Raw genomic sequence first — 20140 nt, forward strand, 5'->3', positions numbered from 1 at the left:
ATTTTTGCTTTTGTTTCCTTTGCCTAGTAAGACGTTGCTGTGGCTGAGGTCATTTGCTGCCCGCGTTCTCCTCTAGGATTTTGATGGATTCCTGTCTCACACTTGGGTCTTTCAATCATTTTGAACTTACTCTTGTGTATGGTATAAGCAAGTGGTCCAGTTTCATTCTTCTGTGTGTGGCTGTCCAGTTTTCCCAATAACATTTGTTGAAGAAACTGTCTTTTTACCATTGGATATTCTTTCCTGCTTTGTCAAAGATTAGTTGACCATATAGTTGTGGGTCCATTTTTGCATTTCCTGTTCTGTTCCATTGATCTATGTGTCTGTTTTTGTGCCAGTACCACACTGTCTTCATTACTACAGCTTTGTAATATTTCTTGAAGTCTAGAATTGTGGTGCCTCCAGATTTGCTTTACTTTTTGAAGATTGCTGTGACCATTTGGGGTCTTTTCTGGTTCCATACAAATTTTAGGATTGTTTGTTACAGCTCTGTGAAAAATGCTGGTGGTATTTTGATAGGGATTGCATTAAATGTGTAGATTGCTTTGGGTAATATAGATATTTTAACAATATTTGTTCTTCTAATCCATGAGCATGGCATGCTTTTCCATTTCTTTGTGTCCTCTTCAATTTCCCCTCTCATTTTCCCAGTGAATGGTTTTGGGGAAGTGTTTTTCTTGTGTAATCCCCTCTGTGCTGCTTCCTCTCTCTCTCCCTCTCTCTCCCTCTAGGTGATCAGGGCTCCCTCCCCTTTGCAGGACCCATGAATCTTTTCTCCTCCAAATCAAATCACCACACCTCCTACCTTCCATGATGTGCCTTCCTCTTCCTTTCTTCCCCTTCCGCAGTTTGTTCCCTTGTCCTCAGATCAATTTCCTGGTGTTCAGAATGATTTGATAATTATTTAGTTGTTTTGGAGAGAGGAGGCAAGCTTCAGGTCCTTCTCCTACTCCTCCCCTCTCATATGATTAAATGTATACATTTAGAAAAATTTATTCCATGAGTAGTTGGTAAAATCTGTTTATAAACAATCTAAACCTTGTCATTTTTTGAGAATTTTTTAATCCATTTTCAGTTTTCATGTTTCTTGGTTTATTTGTGTTATCTGTCACTTCTGGAATATAATTTGAATATTTACTGCTCCTTGAGAACTATTAACTTAATCAAAGTTATTAAATAATACATATAAAATTATATTTCAATTAACTCTATTCTGTGTTTCTTCTAATTTGTTTAAATTGTTTTGATTTCAGTAATCATGTTATTAACTGCCAAGACTGTTTTTGACTCCTCTTTTATAGATATTTGCTTGAAACTCTCTTGATGGTAATGGTAATGCTTATTCCAAAGATTTCCTTTTCCTTCTACTTGCTCTGATAAATTTCCTTATGTACACTTTCCTTAAATATGTAATGGCTCTTGACTGTGTGCCAATCTTTTTTTTAAAGACTTTATTTATTATTTATTTATTTATTTATTTATTTGAGAGAGAGAATGAGCAGGGGGAAGGGCAGGGGGAGAGGGAGAGGCAGGTTCCCAGCTGAGCAGGGAGCCCGATGTGGGGGTTGATCCCAGGACCCTGAGAGCCAAAGGAAGACACTTAACTGCCTGAACACTTCTGTGTGCTAATCTTTTTTTTTTTTTTTAAAGATTTTATTTATTTATTTGACAGAGAGAGAGAAATCCAGCGAGAGAGGGAACACAAGCAGGGGGAGTGGGAGAGGAAGAAGCAGGCTCCCCACGGAGGAGCCTGATGTGGGGCTCGATCCCAGAACGCCGGGATCACGCCCTGAGCCGAAGGCAGACGCTTAATGACTGGGCCACCCAGGCGCCCCATGTGTGCTAATCTTTTTAATCAATTTTGGTTCTCATAATTAGACAGCACAATCTTTATTTTGGGAATCTTTTAACTCTTGCTTCTTGAGGTCTCTTCTGCAAGGTTATTCTGAGTTCTCTCTGGTGTTTCACACTGGTTTGGGAACAACTACCCATAGCTTTTTGATACAGAGTCATTGCTACCATCAGATACAGCACTGCCTGATGCTGTACCGTCTCTGACACATCACCTTCTCTCTAGTCTGAGATGCCCCCCATCTTAATGTACCTGCTGCCTCCAACTGCAGATTATCTCAGTGATGTTCTGTCCTCAACACCTGGTTTGTCAGAACATAGTTTCTTTCTTCATTATGGTCTCATTTGTTTTCCTTTTTTTTTCTTTAGTTTTAAATTTCTATATAATCTGCAAAACTAATTTTAATGCCACTTCTTTTTATGAATTTGTTATTGATACCTATAGCTAGGACTATTCATTTTTTTGTCCTCTTTTGTTCTCACATGAAAATCTGTGGCCTCTATAAAATCTTTTTTTTTTTTTCGAAGTGCTTATTGAATCTTATAGGAATACCAATTATATGATCCAATTGTATGTAACCTGAGGCATACTGAGAGGATTAATTCATGGTGTTATTTCCAGAACCCTGAAACAAATAATTTCAGTGTACTGATGAAGAAATTAAGCTCAGAAAATTTAAGTGACTCATCTATTTAACATATTCTATCAGTGATTGGGCTAGAGCCTTACCCAGTAGTTACATATCTGTACGCATTATACCTTTTATTCTTGAAGAACAAAACAACCTGTTTCTGTATCTATGACTAGGAAAAACATCCAAATACAACTCGGTTCTTCAAGTGGATAATGGATCATCATTCTTTTTCTATCTCTTCAAGTCCCCATAATGCACCCCATTGACCAATCCAGTTCCTTCTACTTATGTGCTCAAATCAAATCACATACCCCCACACACATTTCACTGTTTTTTGAAGTACCAAATAAAACAAAATAAAATTGAGTAACATAAAAATAAATTCTAATTTTAGAAACAGAGAAAAATACTTCACTTTAGCTAGAAGCCTGACATTTTTTTACTAGCATTTAAGTTAACCAAGTTCTGGTTATTCTGCACAAAGTATTTCATGTCAACAGCAAATCTCTTGATAATTATCCACAAGGAGCTAACATTAACCATGAATCCCCAAACATGAATGGTGTAACAATTAATGGGATCAATTCTATGAGACTTCTACAGAAATAATATTTTATATGAGATTAGTACAGTGTATTGTATATGTCAGATCAACAAAATAGTAATAGTGATGATTTTATTGTTATTTCAATGTCTGAATATATTCACATACATGTCAAATACATGTATCTGTGAATAGATATTAACAGAATATGTCATAACTATTTACTCTCTAAGATTTTGTTCTTGTTAAGATTGATTAATTTCATTAAATGTGTGGAACATTAAATCCTTAATTACAAAAACTTAAAATTATTAACATATTAATTCAATATAATTTGGTACATTCAAATGGTTTACAGGGGCATAGATAGACACTTGAAAGTAAAACAATACAATTTAATCTAGAACAAATTTTACACCGTGATCTTCTGTGTACATCCTTGGTTCTTTCTTGCTGTTGGCATGGGAAATTAAAATGAGCCATTTATGGAATCTGCTGTTACTCATAGGGCTGTGATTTTTTTCATATATCAAAAAGGGAAGCTGAAAAAGAAACTGTTTTAAGACTCCACCTCCTCTCTTCTTGACACTGAAGAATTAGAGAAGACAAATGGCAAATGAACGTTCATATTTCTACACAGTGTCACTAACTGATAATTATTAAATATACTGATTTTTCTCGTATTGTAACCAATTTTAAGTAGTTTATCATCAAAATCTATAAGTGGTTGGTCAGTCTACACATGAAGTTCAAGATATTGTTTCACTCTGGTAAAGAGTGTCTGAAAAGTACGTTTAGTTATTTGTTGGTTTTAAAATCTTACCCCTCACATAGCAAAATTCTTTGTATTTAATACTTTAGATTTCACTGTTATTTTATAAGTAAACATTTGCTTATAAGAGCAGACTCACTGTACGATAATTATAGAAAATAACTACCACCAAAGGAGGTAGACAGGTTCTTTGTACAGGAATGAATTTTAAGATAGTGCAAAGAAACATTTTCTAATTTATTTTTTTTAAACAATTAAATGGCATTGTATCTCAGCATCACTTTAATGTATCTGTTTTGGTTTATAGTATATAAAAATGTTTTAGGAAATGATTAATACTCTGGATCAATCTATTTATCAAAATTATAATCATTTTCTAAAATCCATAGTCTTCCTGATTTAAAGGGCATACTTATGTTTCTGTAGCTATTTATTCCCATTGCTAAAATAAGCAATCTTAATTGCAATACCTTAATAACAATATATTTACAAAATCCCCATAAACATTCTTTGATATTTCTTGCTAATTATTTGTTTTAATTTTATTTCATTTTTTTATAATTTTTATTTTGTTATATTAGTCACTATACAGTACATCCCCAGTTTTTGATGCAATGTTCCATGATTCATTATATGCGTATAATTATTTGTTTTAAATTTCGAATTAGTCTAGCAAAACTTTCTCCCAAGGAATTATTATAAGTCCTTAAATATTAGTGGAGTTATCAGAATGAATATTAAAAACAAATAAAACTTTAAGTGTTGGATATGTAAATGTTAGACATGTATTTGACTTTAGAAATGTTGTATTACCTCCTTTCTTTATTTGCTTTTTTTTTTACTTCCTTTATTTTTTGAAGAGAGGTATTAGTTTAGTTCAAACCATTAAAATCTAAATAAAATGAAACAATTAAAAAATAAAAGAATAATTCATACAGAAATACAATCCTTCCCTAAAAACATATATTACAATTCTAAGTTAATGGCTCAATAAATCATATTTTCTTAGTCTGAATATTTGTGTAATAGTTTTTCCCTAATTAAAACAATTTCTATAGAGTTAACACAAATTATGGCCTGCCCAGCTAGTGTAGTAAATATAAATGGCAAGTTCTTTGATATGATTTTCAATTGAGGGGCACAAAATACTTCAGATAACTTCTTTTCTCTTGGGAAACTCTGTAGAGAATGGAAAAATTATGTAAAATAAGTATCAATAAAAGTAGCATTTGCTGGTATGAAATATAACCAACACTTGGAAATGATTTAAGAAATGGCTGAAGATTAGATAACAGTTATAGTCCAGATTCTCTGGAAACCTGAATTATAAGCCACTGAAATTGAGATTGTGTATAGTTTAAAATTTTATTTTTGATGCCCTGTCAGATAATTTTATTATTATACACAGGATATGTCAAAAAATACTATTTGAGGTATTCCGGAAAAGTAGGATAACTTAGATAAGCACAGTAGCAACAAAAGTTTGCTTCATGATGGCATAGACAAATGAGTAAAACTACAGAGAGTGTGAGTTGTGTGATGTTTCCAAAAAAGTACGTACAATGGAATTGGATTAATAAGAGAAGCCAAGTTATGAGACCAATTGATTAGAATTTGCAAAAGATTCCTCTCTGGTTCATGTCTACATTCTACATCAAGTGCTTCTTTATAATTTTATGAAAAGTATGGTATATTACATGAAGCATAACACTATTCTAATATGTTATGTGCACTTATAAAATAAACATATTTTTTAATAGATAGGACATGATTAGCCTGTACTATATTCTGCCTTTACTTATTTAATGTTTATGTACATATATATTTAAATCAAATGTATCTGTTTTATTTTATGAGATACCTATCACCAGGAGCAATTAGATGGGTTCCCAGAGAGTAGGAAGTAGAACAGTATTTATATGGGGTTCAGGAAGGTGAGATGAGAGTGGTTCCAGGATGAGGTGTGTCCCCCACTGTGGAACTGAAGACCTTATGGGTAGGACATCATTGGACTTGTGCACTGGATTCAAAACGGGAAATCTTTAGCCTTGGGTCAAGGTGGACCCTACCATAAGGAGCTGCAGCCACCCAGATGAACATGCATCTTGGAAGCATGGCCAGTGAGAAGAATCCACTGGTCAAATCTGAATCACCATAGCACTGAATTTGCAATGTTTTTATGGTCTGGAAAATCCACTCCCAAAGTCATTGACTTTAACATTTTGTGTTGTTTAGATTATGGATTCAATTTATGGGATCCATCATTAAAGATCTACAGCAATCTTTTCTGGGGGAAATTCCCTCAGGAATATTACAGTGCAAAATAGATAGGATATACCATTTGACTTCTGTTTACTAGTGTATGGACTAACCTCATCTTAATAATTACACTTTGCTTATGCATCATTTTAAAGAGTAATATATAAAGATGGGATAAATTAATTCATTTAATTTTTTTTTATCTCCAAAAATCTGATATACATTGTGTTAAGTGATCGAGATGTAAGATGGATAAAATTAAGTCTCTTACTCTAAAGAAATAATTGCTCCAACAAGAGATACAGACATCTCCTAAATAACTACATTCTGAAAAATCAATTGTGACCAATGGCAATGATTTCTATGAAAGCACAGGAAGTGATCTCACCTGAACAAAGGGAGTTAAACCTTATTGTAACAAATGGTAACAATAAATAACATCTCCATTCAGAAGTTTTTGTCAATCAGTGTACACATATCTGCTATGATTTGCAAAAATAAAAATTATAAAGTCTGCAAACAATTTGCTTCAGAAACAGTATTATTTTGATCAAGTTCTTCAGTTCCAAGAAAGCATATCTCCATTACATTGGCATTGTACATCTGTAAATAAGATGCTTCTTCCTGTTATCAAATTGCTTTAATTAAAATCATTTTCTGGTCTTTGATAGCAAGAGAATTTATCACTGGATTATAAGATGATTAAAAACAAAGCAAGATGGGGGCACCTAGATGGCTTAGTTGGTTCAGTGTTTGAATCTTGATTTTGACTCAGGTCATGATCTCAGGGTCATGAGATAGAGCCCCATGTAGGGCTCTGAGTGTAGACCCTGCTTAAGATTCTCTCTCTCCCTCTCCCCTCCCCCACCCACTCTCTAAATAAATAAATAATAAAATCTTCCCAAAATACCAGACAAACAAATGAAGACAAAACAAAAATCTTTCTGTCTAATGTTTTCAGTCAAAGTATGTTGCAGTTTCCCTCAGATATTTCTTGAGAACTTATTTACATATGTATAAGTTAATTAAAAATATTGCAGAATATTAGCGAAGTTGTCAATTTATCCCAAAATTCTATAATTTACAGTACTGATGATTCAAATTCGGCTATCTCATTCATGGCTATCAAAAGAAAAAAATGATTTCTATATCATGAGGGAACAAAAAAATGTGAAAAATAATTAAGTTGCCTAACTTTCTCAAAATTCCATTTCTAACATGGTACATACCCATGTAGATGGCCACTTAACTATTGGATTGGTGCAAGTTTTAATAGTGAAATATTATGAAAACTACCTTCATTGAATCTTGTTTCCTACCAGGCTCCAAGTGCAGATTTCACCAGTGTCACCCACAGGCAGAATGTGTACCACAGGAGTCCCACTTAATGACTAGAGACATTTTTTCTTGTAGCTTTATTTTTTCCAGTATTATATTTATTTATTTTTTATCCCATTGAGGAAAGAGTCTGTTTCTATATTGGTCCACTTGCTTTTTTTTTTTTTTTTAATTTCAAAAGCAAAAAAGAGTTGAATTGGCTTCTCTAACTTTGAGGAAACAGAGTCAGTTAAAAGTACAAAGCAGTTCTTGATATTACCATGATTCACCACTTAAGTATAAATATGGCAAGCCATAAAAATAAAATGAAGTGATTATTTCCCATACAAATTAATTGTCTTTTAGTTTTGTTTGTTGTTTCCTTTCTTGGGCAGAAGTTTTTTATTTTGATGTTGTCCCAATAGTTTATTTTTGCTTTTATTTCCCTCGCTTAGGGAGGCATATCTAGAAAGATGTTATTACAGCCAGTATCAGAGAAATTACTGCCTGTGCTCTCTTACAGGATTTTTATGGTTTCACTTCTCATATTTCTATCTTTAATCCATTTTGAGTTTATTTCTTTATGGTATAAAAAAGTGGTCCAGTTTCATTCTTTTGCATGTAGCTGTCCAGTTTTCCGACACTGTTTTTGAGGAGCCTGTCTTTTTCTCATTGCATATTCTTGCCTCCTTTGTCAAAGATTAATTGACTACAACTGTGGGTTTATTTGGGGGCTTTCTATTCTGTAACATTGATGTATGTTTTGTTTTTACACCAACACCATACTGTTTTGATTGCTACAGCTTTGTAATATAACTTGAAGTCTAGAATTGTGATAACCTCCAGCTTTGCTTTTCTTTTTCAAGATTGCTTTGGCTATTCAGGGTCTTTTGTGTTTTCGTACAAATTTTAGAGTTGTTCTAGTTCTGTGAAAAACATTATTGGTATTTTGATAGAGATCGCATAAGATCTGTAGCTTTGTGTTGTACAGACATTTTAAAAATTGGAAAGGGAATACATAAAGAGATTCAAGGCTGGTAAAGTTTTATTTCTTAACTTGGGCAATGAATGTTTAGACATTTGTACTCTCTTTTACTGGCATATCAGGTGTTTTTATGTATATTGCATATTAAAAGTAGAGTGAACCTCATGAAAAATGGCTGGTTCTCCAACTTTGGGATGTGAAGCGGGGAGCAGGCCCCAGCAGGCTGCACCAGCTGCACCCTTTCTTGGGGTGGTCTCCATTGCAGCTTCTATTAGGCACCAACATCAGTTTGCTGCTTCTGTACCTTCTAAGAGGGGATTTTTAAAACATCCAGGCAAAGAATATCTCTGAAGTGTTTCTTCACTTCAAACTCAAAAAAATGTGGAAGGAACACTAGGAAGTGGGAATCTAATACAAGCTTCTCTGTTGGGGAAGGGAGAGGTTCCCAGCAAATGGAGCACAGTTAAGTCTATGGATTTCTACAACCACAGCACTACAGAATTCTGTCTTGAAGCATTTCCAAAATATAAACGTCATTTGGCAGATAATGCTCACATTAAAAAAAAAAAAAATCACATATTCTGCTTTAGTGTACATTGACCATTTGATGATTTTGGTTCTGGATCAGCTTGATGATAAAACTTATTTTCAGGGGCACCTGGGTGGCTCAGTCGTTAAGCGTCTGCCTTTGGCTCAGGGCGTGATCCCGGCGTTGCAGGACCGAGTCCCACATCAGGCTCCTCCCCTGGGAGCCTGCTTCTTCCTCTCCCACTCCCCCTGCTTGTGTTCCCTCTCTCGCTAGCTGTCTTTCTCTCTCAAATGAATAAATAAAATCTTTAAAAAAAAACAGAAAAACAAAAAAAAAACAAAACTTATTTTCATTCTAAGATTAGTGTTTACTTTCCCACAAATTCTCCGTCTGTGGCAAAGACGATTCCGCATATTTATCAGTGATACAACTGCAAGGGCAGACTCTTCTCAACCCTTTCTTTAAGCCATTTTTTTCTTAAGCAATTCTGTGATAGCTATGATTTGACACCTCTTTAGGAATTACAGTGAGAAACTTGGATGAAAGACAGATAAACACTTTGTCTAGAACATAGTTACAGTCTTGTTTCACATACTGCAAGAGATTTCTCATTGCTATCTGTTATAGAAGAGTGGCATAAACTTTGAGAAAACAGGATAAAAAGATACACAATGTCTCTGTCTCCTGCTAAAATTGTTCCATAGGTAAGGGAGCTAAGAGTTTCAGACTAAGAACTTAACGAACACAGCCAATTCTGTGTTACTGCTTTGTGTAACACCTTGTTGTCATGGAATTACTCTTGATTTTAGTATATGAAGACTTAACCTGTAGTTTATTGAGTTTTTTTTTTCTTTTGCTGAAGAAAATTATTATCTTTTCAGGTAGTATTAAGGAATATTAAGAATTACTACAAATAACTTATCAATGTTTCCGAATCAAATTTTCTAAAAAATCATATATGTCTTATTTCACTTCTGCCTTATGAATAGAAATATTTTCAAGTTTCTACAACATTGAGAACATTTGTATCACCTTGGATAACCTTTATTTTCAAGTTCATATGCCAGTGTTCTATAGATTAAAAATAAACGTATACTGGGGCTCCTGGGCAGCTCAGTAGGTTAAGCATCTGCATTTGGCTCAGGTCATGATCCTGTGGTCTTGGGATAGAGCCTGGCCCACCACAAGTCAGGCACCCTGGTCAGCTGGGAGTCGGCTTCTTCCTCTTCCACTGTCCCTCCCCCACTCCCCGCTCCTGTTCTCTCTCTGGCTTTCTTTCTCAAATAGATAAAATCTTTAATAAATAAATAAAAATAAATGTAAATTTTTACAAAACCTATGATTTTGATTCAAATCATCATATGGCAATGCTGATATGGAAGCAACCAATATTTTTTTCTAAAATGAGTTTTTAGATTTTTAAACTTTATTTGGGATTTTATTAACAAATACATTTTTTCAAATGATCTAAACAGTATATGTATCAGAAACAATTTTGTAAGGTTCTAAGTATGATTTTGTAGATTTTTATTTTTAAAGGTTTATTTGTTCATGTTAACACATGTACCTTTTGGTTAAGAAAAAAAAAAAGTCTACCTGCAAATTACGAAAAACTGAGGTCTGAAAGCCACTATTTTTATATATTATTTTTTAGATGTTTTGAAGTTTTCGGTTGGAGAATGAAGGTTCTTAGTATTTTAATTAATTTGTACATAGTTTACTTAAAACATTACTTCTACATTTGTTTTTCATTATGACTTGAATCTCAGTGAAGAGTACTGTGGAAATGGATGAGCTTTATCTAAATAAATATAACTAGGAAAACTTGGGAACACAATGAAAACCATGAAAGTAAACGAACTTTAAAATGCACATGCAATACTAGATATAAAAATAAAATAAATGAGTATTAATCATCAATATATATTTCTACTCATTAGCAAATATTGTGATTGCTCATTTTAAATATATTCTAATATTAAAACAATAAAATTATAAGTAGTGGACACAAAATGTAAAATTAATTAGATCTGTATTGCATAGAATCTCAAAGCCATGATGAGCTATATTTAAAACATATTGCTAAGTTTTCATATATATCCACATGGTAAAATGAAATTGTTTAGCCTTTTCAGTGAAATCTTCAGATTCCTGAATTTAATAAAAATTCCTGAAGAGGGAGATGTTTACTTTCAAATGAAAAATATGTTTCGATGTAAATGAATTGAATTCTATAAAATAGAGAAAAGAGCTTTATATATCATCTTCGATATATGGGAATTATAGATGGTAAATCTCTATTGTTAAAATTATATCTTACTCTATAATGTATTCCAGGTACTTTTCTATTTATTAGTTTTTATACCACTTAATTTTCCATAATTGAAATAAGTTCCCTAAAACATTATCCTGAAATAATTTTAAAGTAACCATTCATTATTTCTAAATATGCATTTATATACAGAAATATGTAGCTTTTAATCCAGCTTCTGTTTTCTAAATAAAAAATTCTAAAAATATATTTTAATAATTTTTAAAGTAATAATAATTCCCAATAAGTTAAGGGAATAAATATTCCATCATCTTTTCTGATGAGAAGCAAGGATGACAATAGATCTAACACTATGTATTGGTATGTTTAATTATAAAACTATTATCATTTACCCTGCTAACTAGCCCATGAGGCTCATTGTTGGCAGTCTGGATCTTGCAGGGAGAACATAGATAAACAAAACCCTCTGTTTTGTTTTTCCTTCTGCAGTTATCTTGACATGAAATCTCTACTTCTGCATGCCCAGATTCAATTTCTTATCTCTACTAGTAAGTACAAAGTATGTGAAAAGCCAGTGCTAATTTACATATCATTTGCTTCAGTGTATTCTTTTGCCAAATCTTTTTACTTCCCTGAAGCAACACGGACATGTGCCCTATCTTGTGCACCAGCTCCATTTCAGTTTCTAGAAATCACTATAAGAAGTAAATGGGTACCTGGTAACCAGTGATTTTTACATTGTTTGCATCAACTTTTCTCTCAGTTTCCTATTTACATAGCTTCGGAACCGCAGGAGAATTATGGGCTGAAATATCGAAGTCAGAATCGTTGAAAAACAGATAAAAATATTTTTGGAGAAATATCAAAACTAAACTGATGGTAAACTTAAACTTTCTCTCAAAAAAAAAAATAGTATTAAGCACTGTAAATTATTGTCAACAACTGGGAAACTCTTAACACCTGCACCAAAATAAGTGCTGATTGTTTTTTGGCATAATTTATCGCTAAAGAAAATACAGTACTGATTTACATATGTTCCCCAAATCGGTTTTCCTTTATGCACAGGGTAAAAAAGAATCATATGAATATAGTTGCTAATAGGCTCATTTTTAATAGTTAACTTTTGAATTGGGTAGACTCTAGTGAAATTTGTGAAGAAATTACCATTCTAAATATTTACCTCCATCTTTTTATGTCATTTTTTTAAACATTTTTATTTCACAATCTACAGGACAATGTCTCATATTTATTCGAAATCATCTTAAAAATTCTTCAGTGCTTCCTTTGTGTATTTTATTTTCTCTAATTGGTTGTTACTTTTCTAAAAACAAAGTTGATATCCCTTCTTCCTACCTACTTTGTAATCAGCATTGTCAGATATAATCAAAGAATGATTTTACAATGCCAATTAGATATCTATATCTATTAGACGATATGTATTATTAGAGTATGAGAAAATAATTCTCAGAATAGAGATGCAAAAGAAGAAAGGGTCATTTCTCACCAATGTGAAAATATCACCCTCATAAAAAATCCTTGAGGGGCTCTCAAGTGTGTTCACATTCAAACTCAAATCCTTTGGAATAACAGTAAATAATTTTATCACCTGGTCTCTAGCCCTTAGCCTTTACTGAGTACTTCATTACTCTGACACCTATAATAGTCGAAGATCTAGTCTTGCCTTATTAATGCCTCCACGTCTCACACTCTGGCATAGCATTCTACCTTTGAAGTTCTGTTTATTTCCTGGAATTGACTGACATGAAGGATTTTTTTTTTGAGGGAACATTTATTCATCATATAAAACTTATATCTTTTGTCTTAAACTCCTAGAAGATTTCCTTTTCTTTCCCATTCTCTATTAATTCCTATATGATGTTTTACAATGCATTTTACTTATTATAACCAGAGAACTATAAAGTATTTATTATATTAAGACATGTTTTCCACTAGGTTATCAATACATAGGGCCTGTGCCTCTTTGTATTGTATCTTAAACATGCACATAGCATTCACCCAAGTAGTTAATTATTTCCTGCATTTATGCTAAACTCCTAGCCTCTCATGTTCTCCCAGCTTATAATATGTACACATATGATACATTCTTATTTATATTCATCCATTCTTCAATTACATGCTCATATTTCCCTTCATCACTGACCACTTGAAGTTACTATTCCAGTCTTCCTTGATGTTGCCCTGCATCTTAGATGTATCTATTTCAAACATTCTAAAGCTTAGAATTTATATATTATCTTCTATTGTTTGGTGACTCACACTGTCTTTATTATTAGATTTAAGTTATTTAGATCAGGGACATAGTATGCTTTTTATGAGTCTCTGATGGTTGCTTGGTCAAGACTAGACTCAAAATATGTGCTCAATAAATATTGGTGGGTTTATTAAAATGGTCATAGAGAATGAATAGATGATAATACATGACAAGTCTTTTTTTTTAGGTGCTTTTACACACTTGGGAACAGAATTTCAGCTTTCTTTTTGAAGTTTCTAACGTTGGGAGACAAAAATAGTGCCCTTGAGCATAAGTGATAGACAGCTGGCTGATAATGTGATGATGAAATATTTGACATTCTTTTTAATTTCTTCCTTCAGAACTCTTAATAAGAATGTGTGCCATTAATCAGCAGCAAGGAGTCCTGCCTAGTTTGTGGGTACATCTCAGAAGAAGTAGCCATAAAAATATTGTCAGAATATTCAAACTATAATATTGTCAATCTACTAAAGATATAATTTTATGTGGCTAGTTAAGACTTTTGATCCAAAGATGCAACTAAAGAACAATATACTGTAGTTTTTGTTTTTGTTTTGTGTGTGTGTGTGTGTCTGTGTGTCTGCGTGTGTTTTATGTTCTCCCTGTAAAATGTGCTTGTGTGACAGGAAGACATTTCCTGCCCCCTTGCCTGGAACCTTTTCTCCCAATGCCTTCTCACAAAATAGGCTCTATTTGCCTGTGGGATTTAAGCCTCAAGACCACTTCATGGTTTTTCCCAGCAGTAGCTTTTCATTGCAAGCAGAGCTATCAGCAGTGTGAGCTGAGATAACAACCCCATGCTGAAAGGTTTCTTCATTGCTGGAACAGCTCTCAGGATATGGATTTTTTGAAGGTTGTCAAAGCAGGGTGAACTCTGAGATTTTTTTATAATACAAGAATGGGCATGCTTACGAAAAGAGATGTGCTTGTATTTGTCAATTCGCATTACCATTTTTATGCAAAAATATTTCATGAGGAATGTAATCTCCTTAATTCTACTACTTAAAAATGAAAACATGTTTTATATTACATGTTAACTTATATAACATATTTACCCCCTATTGTATCATGTTTGTAAACTTTTAATACTCATAACTCAGCCCTTATTAGCCATTCCTCTGAGCCTCTGCTTCCTTATTCAAATTCATGAACATAATTTTTAAAATTATGATCTTTTAACACTATGTTATCCTACTGTAGCTATATTTCATCTTATATTTCAAGTTTAGGGAATGTTTTATAATTCATAATATCTAAGAATTAAAAGCTTTTCCTGATATAAAATTCCAACATAAGAGATGCACATTTTGAGGTAGAGATAGCAAATTTAGCAATACAGCAACTGACCACAGGGATTAAAGTGGTATATCTCTACTTTTAAATCAAGGGATAGCTGTTAGGATGAGCATCTGTCAGGATTTGTACTATTATATGTACCAGACACCCCAGACAAAATCTCTCTGATCATAAGCAGAAATATAATACTTGCCCCAAGTGATGCAGATATTAAATAATGTTCCAGAGTCCTGCCTTCAAGTGATTATATTTTATACAAATGGAATCAAGTGTTTGATGCAGATTAGACTGTTATGAGAATAAAACAAAGTTCATGTTTATAAAATTAAACTGTGGTGTAAGTTTTACATTTTTTTGCTCTAAGTTAAAACAATATATTCTGTGAAAGAGTTTACATTTTTTAAGATGTATTTTAATATATGGTCCTATTAAGTCTTATTAAAAATTGTGTTATGATTAATAAGCAGCAATTACACCATTGTCAAATCCCTGATGTGAGAGGAATATAATAAGAAAAATAGATTACATTGGAACTAATGTTTTGAGTTTGTTTACTGTGAGTTTGTATGCTTATGTTTCAATATAATATTAATAGATAGATATCAAATGTCCATTACGGTAGTAAGAAAAATACTTTAATTTTAAAGAAAGAAAAAAGGAAGGAAGGAAGGAAGGAAGGAAGGAAGGAAGGAAGGAAGGAAGAAAGAAAGAAAGAAAGAAAGAAAGAAAGAAAGAAAGAAAGAAGGAAAGAAAGAAAGAAAAAAGAAAGGAAAGAAAGGAAAGAAAGAAAAAGAAAAAAAAGAGAAAAGGGGGAAAAAAAGAAAAGAAGGTAGGGAGGGAGAAAAAGAAAAATGTGTGAAGTACCAGAGGTGAGCGAAAAAGTTAAGCTTGATGCAAGAAGAAAAAGAGGGAAAAAGAGGAAACAAAACTATATGTATATGTGCAGGTGTTATGGGACACTGTTGAGACTAACAGCTGAAAAAGCAAATAAATGTTGTTACAAATTGTTTTAACAGTTTGGAACAACATAAAATCAGTAAGGAACGAGAATTATGAGTTAATGTAGTAGGAGAAGTTATTAAATTTGATTCAATTCACCAACCTTACTTTGATGAAATGCTTAAAGTGGAAGAAGCTCAAAGGAAAAAAGACTGATTGGCACTTTGCAGTACTTCAGGTGATGGATGATGGGAGCCTAAATTTGGGAAATGTGCACATGGAAACAATAGACAAATTTGAGATATCTTAAGGAGGACTTGGCGATGTATTAACTGGGGAGTACATAGTGAGATGACACCAAGAACGAATCTAATGATTTACTGGTAACAGGGCAAAAGTTGGAACTTCTCGCTAATTCAGATAGAACATATTTTGGAAGGCAAGTATGAGTCAAGTTTTGACACATGGATATTGATGTTTAGTTTGGACAAAATAAAAATTATGTTAGGTGACTTTGGGTTGGATTTTTTTTTTGGTGGACTTTTTAATTTTTATATTTTGTTTTTATCCAGAAAACATTTTATTTTATTATGGAAAAAGTTTGGCAGGATTACCAAAATCTTTTACCTTTTCCAATTAAGTGTTTAATGTTTCCCATTATTCTAATTTTCTTTATTTTTTCTTCATTTTGCTCTTTATCTCTTCTCCAGAAATATATCTCATTAATCAATGCAATTTAATATACATTGAACACATGTCCTTTCACCTAAGAAAGCTAACACTCCTTTTAATATATAATTTTTTCTAATTATTAATATCATAGGTTATTCCAGTAACAATATCAAGTAACTCTCCCTATAGAAGATAAAGACTAGGTATATGCAAGAGGACTTTAGCCTTTTCCATTATTTATCATTCCCTGGGATTTAACATTCCAGCTGTTATTAAATTTTAAATTTGTTGTTTGTTGTTAAGAATTAAATTTTCAGGGGCGCCTGGGTGGCACAGCGGTTAAGCGTCTGCCTTCGGCTCAGGGCGTGATCCCGGCGTTGTGGGATCGAGCCCCACGTCAGGCTCCTCTGCTGTGAGCCTGCCTCTTCCTCTCCCATTCCCCCTGCTTGTGTTCCCTCTCTCGCTGGCTGTCTCTATCTCTGTTGAATAAATAAATAAAATCTTTAAAAAAAAAAAAAGAATTAAATTTTCATTACATTTAACATATAATCTATGTTACAAAAGATATCTACACAATACTGTGTAAGTTTTTACCCTAAGATTTTATGGACATAATTTTTATGATTCCTTAAAAATTGTTATTTTAAGATAAACAGTAACTCACCACCAAAAATTTAGAAATGTTAATTACGTCAATCATTTTTTTCATGGATGGACCAAAGGAGTTGGACACAAAAGGGTGCATTTTATGTGATTCCATTTATATGAAATATACAGAATAGGGAAAACCATGAAGACAGTTGCCCAGGGTCTAGCAGGCAGAGGACACTGCAGAGTAACTGGTGATGGGTATGAGGTTTCTTCCTGAGGTGATAAAAATGTTCTAAAATTAGATAATGATAATGATTTTACAACTGTGTGAATATACTAAAAACTATTGAGTTGTTTTTGAAAGGGCAAAAGGGAGATATGTGAATTACACTCAATAAAGAGAGTTGTTACAAACAACATTGAAAACATTCCAGATATGGTTATAGATACATACCATCTTCAGTCCTTTTCCCTTTTCTTTTTCTTCAGTTTTTTTTTAATGTCTTAAGTTACATAATACTTATGTGTAATTGTACATTGTATTATTTTGTGTGTTTTTGTTTAACTCACAAGGAGTTTTATTTATCAAGTTTTATTATGCTATTTTTTTCTCCCCTCCTATTGTGTTAGACTCAGAAGTTTTGGGGGCACCTGGGTGATGCAGTCAGTTAAGCATCCAAGTCTTGGTTTCAGCTCAGGTCATGATCTCAGGGTTGTGAGACAGAGCCACATGTTGGGCTCCATCCCCATCACGGAGTCTGCTTGGGACTCTCTCTCCCTCTCGTTCTGTCCCTCCCCTTCTTCATGTTCTCTCTGTCTCAGAGTCTCTCTTTTACTTTATTTATTAATTGAATAAATAAACCTTTAAAAAACATTCTGTGTGTCATCCACCTTCCCTTTTCTTTTTGAGGTTCTATTTTTATTGATAATTACTATAATTTTATAAAATATGTTTAATTATATTGGATATATCAATTTCCTTTTGAATGATGCAATACTTTTTACACTCCTTAAATTGTCTTGGAAAAATGCCTCCCCTCAGGCTTTCATATTTAGTTTGTCTTTTCCAACTTGTTTCTACAGCAATAAAATAGATTCCTAACCCATATGAATATATCTTTAAATTCTGCCTTAGCTTTGCCAAAAAGTTTTATCTTTGTTGTTGTTATTCAAAATTATTGCAGTTCTGCCTGTTGAATTCAGATGATATGTTGTTATTATTGTTTTTCTGTTCAAGAATATCCTTTAGTTTTATATTAATTGTGGTTCTTTTGGGCAGAAACTCAATCTATCATTTGTATTGTTGTGTTTTACAAATTACATTGAAACTAGGTACAAAATCCCACATGAAATTATTTTTTTTTAGAATTTTAAATATATTATTCTACGTTATGATAAGAAGTTACCTTTTAGTCCCATTATACAGAATGTATCTTCAGAGTAATATGTGTTTGCTCTATTGTATGTTTTTAACTTTGTTTTTTATTTGAGAATCTGTGATATCACTATCATAGTCTACTTTTTTCTCTATTTCCATCCTACTCCTTTACTCTTTCTGATTTTTTTCAATCCATGCATTTATGTATTTTTTTTATTTTTAAAATTTTTTTCATTTATGTATATTTTAAAAAATCTTTAAAATACTCTAAAAATAATTTCAAATAATGCCTCTCCCTCATCTTATTCTATTTTCTGTAATTCTTACTATACATATTTTTAAATTTCCCATTGTAATTACAGTATTTTATAATTTCTTAATCACATTCTTTACCCCTTTACTTTGTTGTTGCTATCCACTAGTTCTCTCTGCTGTTTGGTCTACATAGAGTTTCATTTTTCTACTGATATTTTTATTCTGATAACATAATTATCTTTATTTATATATTTCTATTTTTGTCTCACTCCTGGCAGGGCAATAGGACCACTTTTACTCTATTTCTTTTCTTTTTTTTTTAAGATTTTATTTTTAGGTAATTGCTACACCCAAGGTGGGGCTCCAGTTTACAACCCCAAGATCAAGAGTTGCATGCTCTTCTAATTGAGCCAACCAAAAACCCCTACTCTACTATTTCTAATAATGATTTGATTGTAGATTTGTCTTTTTAGTTTCCATCCAACTTGATTAACATTTCCTCCATCATCTTTTTTTTTATTGTCACAATCATTTTCTCATATAGAAGTACTTGTATGACGAAGGATGCGTTTCTTTGAATTTTATAGAGAAACAAAAGTAGATGTGCTATATGATTGTATTTACTTTTGCTAACTATATAGGTTTTTTTTTCCGCCCATAATATTTCATTCAAATACAACAAAATACTATTTCCTCACTTATTTTTTTCCTTTAGGTAATCGACTCATTTTGTAAAAAGAAAGAAAGAAAGAAAGAAAGAAAGAAAGAAAGAAAGAAAGAAAGAAAAAGAAAGAAAGAGAAAGAAAATAGACACCCCCCAATCTGCTTCTTGCCAGGTAACGGCTTTAATAATCTAACTTACCGCTATAGATTACTACTCTGATGTCTTGCTGTAGAGGGCTCATAAAATATACAGACATTGCTGATATATCTTATTATTATTTTTTAAGATTTTATTTATTTATGTGACAGAGAGACAGCCAGTGAGAAAGGGAACACAGCAGGGGAGTGGGAGAGGAAGAAGCAGGCTCCCAGCGGAGGAGCCCGATGTGGGACTCCATCCGGGAACGCAGGGATCACGCCCTGAGCGGAAAGGCAGAAGCTTAAGGACTGCGCTACCCAGGCGCCCCTTATTATTGTAAATAATGCATAAAATATTCCAACTTCAGACTCCCTCATTTACACAACGTCAGAAGATGGTGAACTTTACTACTTCGTGATTTTACATTCAGAATACACTACTTAGCCCCATCCAGCCACTCTATATCAAGATTTATACCTCTCAAAAGTATAGTTTCAGGAATGGATATTAAAAAAAAAAGGTATCAGTGGGAATGTCTCAGATGAATCAGGAAAAAGTAATCAAGCTTTCCTTGAACAGTGAAAACTTCACCCACATTTAATTGGATATTCATAGTGGTGGGTGGATTGGTATATTATATTTTCTTCTGTTATAGCCAAACTTCTTACCCAGCATTTTACATGTGCATTTTTATCACTTTATTATTATCAGTTTATTCTTATGACTAACAGATTACTGAATAAGATCCCTTATTTCAGAAATTGTGGAATA

Source organism: Ailuropoda melanoleuca, chromosome 7 (assembly GCF_002007445.2).
Source record: "Ailuropoda melanoleuca isolate Jingjing chromosome 7, ASM200744v2, whole genome shotgun sequence".
Lineage (NCBI taxonomy): Eukaryota > Metazoa > Chordata > Mammalia > Carnivora > Ursidae > Ailuropoda > Ailuropoda melanoleuca.